Genomic DNA, 9,382 nt, shown 5'->3' on the forward strand with positions numbered 1-9,382 from the left:
ATTTTTGGCAATTACCATTATGAGAAAATGCCCTGAAGAATCTGAGTCGGTATTTTGAATATTCCCATTAAAATTGTACCTAAAGATTCCTACACCAGCTGAGTGTTCTTCTGATCCATGTGCTAACCAGATGTTGTCTCCCCACTGTGACCTCCAAAAATTACAGTCATTGGCTGTTGAGTGACACTCTTGAAAAAAGCAAAAATCTGTCTTATTTTTCTTTGCAAACAAAAACAAAGCCTTGCGTTTCACACTATTTTTAAGACCCCTGGCATTAATAGACATTAAAGACAAAGACATAAAACAATATCAGGTATAACCTGAAAGCTGGAAAAATACACAATATTCTCTCTAAACACTTAGTTAGAAAGTTGTTATAAACTCTGCAATAGAAAAAAACAAACCCCTCGCAAAAGGCATGTAGGTAAATTCTGTATACATATTATGATAAATCTACCCCAAAAATAAAGCCATGACCTTTGATGAACACATTTAAAGACATTTTTCTCCAAGTAGGCTATATAAGAGCCGTTAACCTTACAATGAAATGATTTTTAAATTATAGCTACAAGAGCCATGGTAACTTTAATTGGTTACCTAACAGAAATTGTTTGACACAAAAAAGGAAATAGGCTAACACATTTAATTCTGGCTTTTTATCAGTACCCTTCATTTTTTCGTTCTACCCACCTTTTCTGAAGTCCTAACCAGATGATGATATTCAGCAGTAGATTCCACCTCCTCTTGTAATTATCAAGTTCATTGCACCTGTCACGGAGCACACCATTTTCTTTCTCCAAGACTCCAACTTTTTTCTCTAGGGTTTCAACTTTGTCTGTTGCTTCTTTTATTTGTTTCCCCATATATTCCAGTGACACTTTTTATGGAGCAAGTATTGTCTTTAACTGTCGCCTCCAACGACTGCAACCTCCTCAATGACTCTTCTTGCATTTTTTCAACCCTCTCCATTACTATTAGCAGAACAGAATTGGGCACGGACTGACCTTCATTGTCATCATTTGTTTTACTTCTCTTGGCAGCTCGCAGCTTCGGCGCGTTTGGCAATGGTAATGCCGAGTCCAAGCCCTCCTGCTCTGGCAAAGTTACCTCCATCTCGCCTTCTTCAACCTGCCAACGAGTGCATAATGCTGCTAATATCTTCCTCTTTGTCCATTTTTCAAGAATATGAGGGTCAACCGAGGGCTACTGGCCGAGTAGAAGAAGTAACAGTCCGTTTGTAAAGCCATTAGGTTATCAGAAAGCGGTTTGCGTTAGCCACTAACTTCAGCCAACTTTTTTATCTTCTTCAAGAAGTCTCCGAGTTGTCAAGTATTAGGATAGCATTTGAAAGCCCTCAATTCGTGTTAATTGTTAAAAAAAAACGAGGTTTGCTACTTCATATTGCAGAGCGACAACAGAGTGATGTTACGTCGACGCCATTTCGCCGTCCCTCTGTTACAAGAACTAATCAGCTCTCCATACTCGCTGGATCCTGCTGATACTGAAGTATACTCTAAGAAGAAAAGGTTCAAAAATGAACCTTTTGAGGTTCCTGGAAATTGCAACTGTGGGAGAACCTTAAGGTTCATTTTTGAACCTTTTTGAAAAGGTTCTAATTGGAACCTTTACTTAAAGGTGCATTAATGAACCGCATGGGTTCCATTTTGAACCTTTTTATACACACTTTTGGTATGTATATATATATGTATTATTATTATACATTACTACTTTAATCCCATTTCACAACACAGACACAACCTATTATTCTTCTTGAAATATTTATTTAATATAGGCATATACAAATGTGAACACAGGACAGAAAGTACAAATGAAGACTTATTAAAACTGGAATAGAATATAGAGAATATAGATTATAGAATATTATATATCATGAAAAAAACTAACAGAATGCAACTGAATATTCACAATAAATATTATTAACCCATTTATTGTATTTACATCATGTATTTACACACCCACACACTCATACAATATATTGAATTGGCCAAAATTGGCTATTTTAATCTCTGGGTGATATATTTTATATTATTTATATTATACTATTATTATTATTATTTATATTATGTATATATGCAGAATATTCTGGGAAAAAATATATAATGTTAGTAGTTGATACCCTACGGCAACTGTCAAAAAATGATTGATTGACAGGTGCCACGCCCCTTCCGGTGACATGTCCCGCCCCTTCCGGTGACATGTCCCGCCCCTTCCGGTGTCCCGCCCCTTCCGGTGACAGGTGTCCCGCCCCTTTTGGCATAGTATCAAAGGGCTTTTGACAGCTAGTTTTGACTTTTGATTGACAGGTTGACAGTTAGTATGACTTTTGATCATGTGGTTATTGACAGCTAATTTCGGGTTTTGATGCCTTTTGAAGTCTTTTGAAGGCTTTTGAAGCCTTTTGATATTGACAGAAAGTGTTACAACAATATGTCATGGTATCTGACAGCTAGTTTGATGCCTTTTGAACATGACAGTTAGTGTGTGTGTTTTTGAAGACACTGTGATTAAATAATACGTCATGGCTATATGACAGCTAGTTTTAATTATTTGAAGCCTATTGAAGCCTTTTGAACATGACTGTTAGAGTGTGTGTTTTTGAAGTTGGTATCACACACACACGATCCTCCCTACATATTCCTGAGCGTATCTGGGCTGTACTGTGAAACTGATAAGAAAAAACTGTGGAAGTTTATCTCACTCAAACGTTGAAAAACCATTCAGTTCTTTTAAAAGAATATAAATGAAATGTTTATAAAGATCTTACTAAAACCTCACTCAAAAAGTTAAAATAAAATGGAGTCACAAAAACAATTGCAATCAGTTAAATGTTTATAGAGTTAAAAAAAACAACAACAAAAAAAACATATAGGTTATGAAACAATCAGTTAAATGTTTAGAGAGTTGAAGAAAAAAACATATAGCTTATGAAACAACGCAATAAAAGAAACGGGTTCACGAAAATAAAAAAATAAAAAATCATCTCACATGTTTAGATAACTAAAGCGCCTCTCCAGCACAGCCCCGGCCTGAGTGGTGCGCGCGCCCTCCGCATTCTGACATCCCCCTCCTTCTGCTCCTCCACATTCCAGAGCACAGTGATAGTGAGAAACAGAGATTTTATAAAATAATGTATATTTCACACAAATAATATAATATACAATAATATAAAATAGCATCTTACTGAAACCAATTCTTTCAGTTTTGGATAAACAAAAGAATAAAAAATCATCTTACATAAAACATTCTGTTCTTTAAAAGAATATAAATGATTATAAATAAATAATATAAAATAAAGATCTTACTAAAACCTCACACAAAAAGTTGAAATAAATGTAGAACTATCCAGTTTAAATAAAATGGATTCACAAAAAAATTGCAATGAGTTAAATGTTTATAGAGTTGAAGAAAAAAAACAGAGGCCTACATGTTATGAAACAATCAGTTAAATGTTTAGAGAGTTGAAGAAAAAACATACAGCTCATGAAACAACGCAATGTATGAAACGGGTTCATGAAAATAAAAAATGATCTTACATGTTTAGAAATCAGGGCCCTCTGGCCTCTCTTTACACCAGCGTTTGACCTGCGGAGCTTTCAAAAAGCACCAGCCAAAGGGTGTGTGTGTGTGTGTGTGTGTGTGTGTGTGTGTGTGTGTGTGTGTGTCAGAGAGTCACACAAATTCAGTGATCAGGATATCAGGTGCTGAGTTTATAAGAAGTATAATCTTAAAAGTTTAAATGATATCTTTTAAAATTAAAAGACTGTTTAAATAAAATCTTTAAAGTTTGAATACATACGCATCTTCTATTTACCTTTTAGAAGATTACTGTGACCTAAAGTATTATTTTTACTAAACAATATCTGTTCAAAAACTTTAGATTGTTGAAAAACTGAAAAACTCGGGGAGATAATGTCACAGTAAATCTAGTCTGCGTTCCAGAGCATACTACATCCAGAGTTTTACACTAAATTCATTTAAAAGCATAACCTTAAAAGTTTAAATTAGATATTTTAAAAATGAAAGATTGTTTTAGTTTGAAGTTTAAAGTTCTTAACTTTCTTTCTCGAAAAAATCTTTAAAGATTTATTAAAATCATATCTTCTATTCATCTTCTTAGAAGACTTATGTAATGATTTTGTCTAACGGTGAACCTGTACTTAGTCGTCTTAGATCTTATTTATACAAAAAAATTTGTCCATACAACATGTTGTCAAAGTCTGTCACAATGTTTTGTTGTTTTTAAGACATCCGAGGACTCTACATTGCTCTTACTTAGACTAAGTTGTATCATTTGGAAAATCACCACACAATTATATTTTCATCTGTGGGTGGCTGAAGGATTTCCTTGTAGTTTATGAGTCTCTGAGCTGATGTGTTTAAATTATGTGTCGATCTGCCAGATCTCATGTTCTCTATTGATGGGGTCAGTCTCATCATTGATGATAAACAGTTCAGTGTAGATCTTGTTTAGAGAGACCGACTGTGGTGCACTTCCCTCCAAAGTCCTCTCATTCCTTACATTCTGAAGAATTTCTAAAAATCAGGACAAAGTTGGATAGTCATATTATTAACAGGAGCATCACGCTTATGAATGCACAGTGTTCTACAACAAGAGATCTTACCATGTTCGTTTACCGAGGTAGAGTGAGACACCTGAAAAACAAAACAAAAAATACTCATACATAAATATATATATATATAACATACACAAATCATTTCTTAACTAAGCAACTGTTTCTTAAATTTTCAGACACTCACCACACTGATGTTAACATCATCATATATTGTCTTGTCTACCATGATTGGAGCAAATATTGACCCACCATTCCTCTGGACAATTGTTAAGTTAAGCTGTCCGAATGATGTAGAATTATTATTATGCTCTCGTTGTGGAAGGTTGTTAGGCTGTTGATTTGTCATGTTTCCAGAATGTGCACCATCTGTTAAAAAATTAACAATTAAATACACAACCAAAACCATGTAAAGCTTATTGAAGATTGAGAAACATATTGACTACTAACAAAGTAAATTATAAATCTTTTCCTACATTTGATATTCTTTTTTCTGATTTTTTTCACAATGTACTTGATCCTTTTTAATGCTGTTTTCTCTCCATATTTATTCTGTAGTTCCTCTACTGTGTCTTCCAACCTCCCTGTTGTTCTTCTCCAGCTGTGTTAACCAAAGACAAACAATTAGAAGAATAAAATGTATGTACAATAGCAAAAATAAAGTTGGTCATTAGTTGTTAGGGTTAGATACACCTGCAGACACATTCATACACCTGTTCACCTGTTTTCATTTAGCATACACCAGAGTTCAAACATTCACTTTTTCAAAGGCCAGATTAGCTCATAAATATGGCAACCAAAGCCACATGGACAGTGAACAGATGTACAGCAGGTTAAAACAATAGTCTATGTTAGGACAATAACAATAATAGTCTATGTTAGGACAATAGTATGTTCACAGGAGCCGCTGAGAGCGAGTTCCTGCTGACAACGGTCATAAAGTGCGAGATAAGGTGCAAGTAGCTAAACTAAACATTTCAAATTTGACAGAAAAGTTTTGAGAAATGTTAAACAACGAAAAAAATAATCAAGGCAAACTAATCAACTTTTTTTCTAATTTCACCATTTTGAACTTAAAATAGGCCTATATAATACATGTGATTTAATGTGAGAGGAGAAGAAACAAATAACAGCCTTTTTCATCATATTAGGCATAAGATTAATAATGAATGTGTACATATTGTGAATTAATTTAATAAACATTTACCTAAAATCCATAGCCTTCAGTAAATTAAGGCTAGACAAGAACAACAAAGTTCCTTTTTAACTCTGCCCCCTGCTCTAGTTAGAACTTTGGAGCGCTTAAAATTGTGGGGCTCAAAAATAAGTGTCATTTGGAACTCTTTTATAGTTATTTTTATCAAAAAATATGTTGATAATGATTAAAAACTTTAGTGCCCTTCGAAGGCACCATTTTAGATAGTTTGGCATGCATGGGATTGTGTGTCCATATGCTAGTGAGAGCGAGCGTCTGGTGCTCAGAAATACATTCTACAATGATATAAAATATATCTTCATTAAATGCCTATTTTGTCTATTCTACTAATGTCTATTCTTTAATCCACACATAAATCGTAAGCGCATAATATCACCTGCTCAAGTACTTCTTGATGAGTTTCTTCTGTATTAAACAGCGAATCTTCTCAGTCAGATCGTCGCAAGATCTCAGGAATCCTCTCACACTGCTCGTGTTCACGCGCTCCATCGCTGCACTTGTGTGTATGACTCCAACGATTCAAACTTCCATAAAGCGCGCCAAAACAGCAGCGCGGAGATGTGACGTCACGTGTCGAGCGGGCGTTCGTAAAAAGCACAAAAATAAATAAATAAATTACATTACCTTCCGTCTTCAGCATCTGATGATTCCCGATATTATAGTTACTTTATTCCTTTATGACTCTGTTTTTCGGTTCAGCATTTAATATCAAATTAGAGGTTATGGTTTTATTGTTTTACACTTCTCAAGCGATTTCTGTTTGCTTTAAACAAGCGACTTTTTATTTAAATTTTTAGATTTGATAGAGTATTTTATATTACAGCGAATTTTGTCCAACTGTTTAATACAGATGTGAATTTGTTTGATCATTTCAATGCTAAAAACTCGAGTTTTTATTGTAACAACAATGACTTTGTGTTGGGGAATTAATTAGCTCAAATTAGCGGTAATATTCATCAATGTGAATATGCATCTGTTGCTTCCATAAATTAATTTATTCAAATTAGGGAATAGGTCAAGACCTCGGCTTGTATCAGCGATTACACAATTACTTGTAATAATCACTGATAGAGACGGGTAGCATTTACTCAATTTGGGGGAATTTGAGGTAGAAGTTGACGAATGTTCATTTACCATGCAGACTGGCCGTCCAGCGGACAGAATGTATAATTTATGAACAGAGATCGGGCGTCTTTAACACTGATAGATAACACTTTCTTGTGGCCACAAAGAAGATAATTATCTCCGTGTTTTAGACAATTTTAGGTTTCTTTTAAGAATAAAACCAATCGTAGAGCTTATAAGGTACAATCTGCACTCATCAGGGACTCAGAATTTGAAACAAAACAGGCAAACTTAATTCAAATGATTTAACAAAGTTTATTTAAACAGGCTAGCGATTACACAATTATTTTAAATCACGCAGGAGTAAAAATGCATAAACAAAACAGGCAATATAACGATCGTAATACAGAAATACAACAAAATAAAAAGGTTTGAGAGAGAGAGATTGGGAGAGAGGGAGAGAGAGAGAGAGAGAAACTCAGCGAGAGGAAACTAATAGTTGAGATACGAATGATTTTAGGTATGTGTGTGAGATGTGGAGATGGTAGCGTTTGTAAGGTGGGTGTGTCGCTCCGTGAGCACGTGGTAGTGTGTTTATCTCGGCACACGTGGGTGAGAGTATGTGTGTGTGTGTGTGTGGGTGTGTGAACGTGTATGTTTGTGTGTGTGAAAGAGAATTTAGAGAGAGAGATAGAAACAGTTTTAGTCATTCACCACAAAACCCCAACGTTTCTTAGTAATATTTAGACAACTTTAAACAGCATTTCCTTCAGATTGCAAATTTAAAAGATCTACGTTACTCTGTTTGGAAGGTCGGCCTTCTGTGTGTGCGTTCGTCTGTGTTGGATAAAGACACCTGGATCACGTGGTCACAGCGTTCTGGTTGCTATGGCGACTTGAAGCGAGCGAAGACTCAGCAAAGATTATCTTTAGCCTTAAGTTGGTTTTGTGGGTTGGTTTCAGAAGACTATACTGAAGTAACAGTAGCTCTAAGAAAAGACTTGGAAATAAAAGGAAAATAAAAGCGAGCGGAGCTTCCTTGAGGGAAGGAGGCGGGTCGTCTTTCTCTCTCTGGCGGACTGCAATGAGAGGAAAGGGGCGCGCAATTTTAAAGGGCTAAACTCACGCCTCCCTCACGTACGTGGGCCAATCGTCTTTAACAACGTATGGGCCCACCTCCTGACGTTTTGAGGTCTATACGCCTCCTTTTCCGCGGGGTTTTGAAACGATGAATTCGTCCATAACTTAATAACACTGGTATTTAATAAAACAATGCATTCTCTGATATTTTGTGTTAAAGATTCAGCATCGTTGGGGTTCGTGGAACACGGCAATACCGCGAATGACAGTTCTAATATCTAAAATCAAGGAGGTACATCATTTCTTGTAATTGTGGGCACCACAGAGTGATTACAGGCCAACAAACTACATAGGCATAATATTTGGGACAGGGGATCATACACATCAAGAAAATACATTTAAAATGTTTTATACAAGGATTTTGGATCACACGTGGTGGTGCCTGAGTGTGTTTCTGTGTGTGTGTATGTGAGTGCGTCTTGAAAGTTCATACCCGTCCGCTGAACTCTTGTCCCCGTCGCTGCGGGTGAGGCTTATGTGTGTGCGTGCGTTTGGCTCTTTGGATTGATGTATTAGGCACAGACCACATGTTTCGGGCATCTGGTCTCTACAACACTGTTTTATTGTTGTGAAGAGTTACTTAGTGTCTATGTGTAAATCAGTGTCCGAGGGACTCCCTAGGGGGGAGTGCTTTCGGGATCGCTCTCATTGGTCAGCGTGAGGCTCTCCCGGCCATAAACAGACGGTCTCTGTTGGTTTAGACGTAAGAGATCATGTAGAGTGAGAGATAGTCAATGATTTACACCATTTTTCGGCGCCGTTTGGGCTGCACGTCTTGCGCAGAGCAATCTCAAAACAGCAGAGGTGTCGTAAATGAGAGTGCTTTGGAATGTGAGAATAGCTTGAGTCAGAGCGAGACAGGGGTTTTGTAGATTTAGACTGCATTAATTAATTTGATTTAATCACCATGCAACTGGTGATCTGCTCTCCGTTACATTCCCCCTTTTGATGAGTCGACCGGGCGTGTATGGGCCTAGTCGAGTCATCACGGTAACAACGGTCAGATGGCAGGTGCATGGATGGGCGGAGGCTGCACACGGGTGTTGCTTAGGACTGCAGCGTGAGCTCGATGAGGTCTTCAGCTTGCTCTAGTGGGGAGTCATCCTTCCGGAGGTTTCTCCTGAAGCCGACGGAGACTGCCTCTGTGAGCTTGGCTGTGGAGGTTCGAATTGCGTTGATCCTTCTGTACAGGATATAGGCCAAACCCAAAGCTAGGGCGTGTCCGAGGATGCTGGTAATGCACAGTGCGGTATCAGCGGCTGTCCATGTTTGTACCACAGGTGAAGTGTTCAGAATGGGTAGTCGGGACAATGCTTGAAGGGCTGAGTCCAGGGGAGCTATGTCGATAACTTGTGGCCCCCCTTTTTCA

General features: G+C 37.1%; 1 long non-coding RNA gene across 1 annotated transcript; it reads right to left on the minus strand.

The window, feature by feature from the left end:
* Window positions 1-4,164: 4,164 nt before the first annotated feature.
* LOC309476691 lies at window positions 4,165-4,795 on the minus strand. Its single transcript, XR_014198314.1, has 3 exons — window positions 4,780-4,795; window positions 4,644-4,674; window positions 4,165-4,554 (listed from the first exon to the last, which is right to left on the minus strand). It is a non-coding gene; the product is annotated as an uncharacterized lncRNA (long non-coding RNA).
* Window positions 4,796-9,382: the final 4,587 nt, after the last annotated feature.

The sequence above is a fragment of the Leuciscus leuciscus genome (genome assembly GCF_965113295.1).
Source record: "Leuciscus leuciscus genome assembly, chromosome: 1".
Classification (NCBI taxonomy): Eukaryota; Metazoa; Chordata; class Actinopteri; order Cypriniformes; family Leuciscidae; genus Leuciscus; species Leuciscus leuciscus.